We start from the raw sequence: 1,452 nt of genomic DNA, 5'->3' as shown, positions 1-1,452 counted from the left end.
GATGGAGATTTGCTCTCCTCTGAGGATGCCACTGAGTACCGCAGCATCGTTGGTGGGTTGCAATACTTGCTTATTACTCGACCAGATATCTCATTTGCAGTTAACCGTGTGTGTCAGTACCTTCATGCACCGCGTGATCCTCATTGGACGGCTGTTAAGCTCATTTTGCGCTATGTTCGACACACTGGTTCATATGGTCTCCATCTGCAACGTGCGCCCTCTGGTTTGATCTCAGCCTTCTCTGATGCTGATTGGGCCGGTAGTCCCGATGATAGGCGATCCACGGGGGGACATGTTGTGTTCTTTGGTCCTAACTTGATCGCCTGGCAAGATCGCAAACAAGCTAAAGTGTCCCGGAGTAGTACTGAAGCTGAGTACAAAGCTATTGCTAATGCCACAGCTGAGATCATATGGGTGCAGTCATTACTTCGAGAGTTAAAGGTCTCTCAAGCCCAGCCGCCTGTCCTTTGGTGTGATAACATCGGTGCTACGTATCTTTCATCCAATCCGGTATTTCATGCCCGAACGAAGCACATCGAAGTTGACTATCATTTTGTAGGGGAACGAGTTGCACGGAAGCTACTTCAGATCAAGTTCATGCCTTCTAAGGATCAGCTTGCTGATATTTTCACTAAACCCTTGCCCTTGCCTTCTTTTGAAGGATGTCGACGCAATCTAAACCTTCTGAGTGTTTCAGGACACAGTTAAGATTGAGGGAGGGTGTTACACTAAGTATATAATAGATATACGTGTTGTAACGTATCCTGTATTTGTACGGTTCCCTCTTATAAATATATGACAACCGTACCCACCAAGGGTATCGAGCATTGTTCCAAACCATAGTTTGTTTAACAGGCAAAGCGCTTGGTGGGTGGGTGAGTGGTGGGCCAGAGAGAGAGGAAAAGAGGATGGGTGGGTGGGTGAATGGCAGGTGGGCTAGAGAGCACATGCAACCGGCAGAGGCGGACGAAGAGAACGCAGCAAGCGTCTGCTTTGTGTCCGTTTTGGACCCAAATCAGTCCCAAATTTGAGCTAGAAATGGGTCCGCGTGGACACAAAGCGGACAGAAAATAAAAATGGGTACCTGCATTGGGCACCGATTTTTGTCCGTGCAGACCCAAACGGACGCAGGCGAACAATTTGGGTCCCTGTGTTGGAGTTGCTCTTAGTTTCCATCACCATGCCATTAGGATCCATCCAGCTAGCATGCACAGATCGTGCATTAGACATCTCCTCTCGCCTTTTGTTTTGTTTGAAAAAAGGGTTTCCCCCCCACCCCCCCAATCCGCTCACCTTTCCATCAGCACAAAGGGGGCTTTAGTATTGAAATTAGAAATCTGTCAACATTCGTTAAACGAGCCTTCAACTTATCTTTCACAAATATTTTCTAGCCCACCCAAAAAACAACCAAAAATCAAACTTATTCCTGTTTCTCCACAAGAAATAGAGGAG

Source organism: Triticum dicoccoides, chromosome 3B (genome assembly GCF_002162155.2).
Source record: "Triticum dicoccoides isolate Atlit2015 ecotype Zavitan chromosome 3B, WEW_v2.0, whole genome shotgun sequence".
Lineage (NCBI taxonomy): Eukaryota > Viridiplantae > Streptophyta > Magnoliopsida > Poales > Poaceae > Triticum > Triticum dicoccoides.
This window is presented reverse-complemented; position numbering follows the sequence as displayed.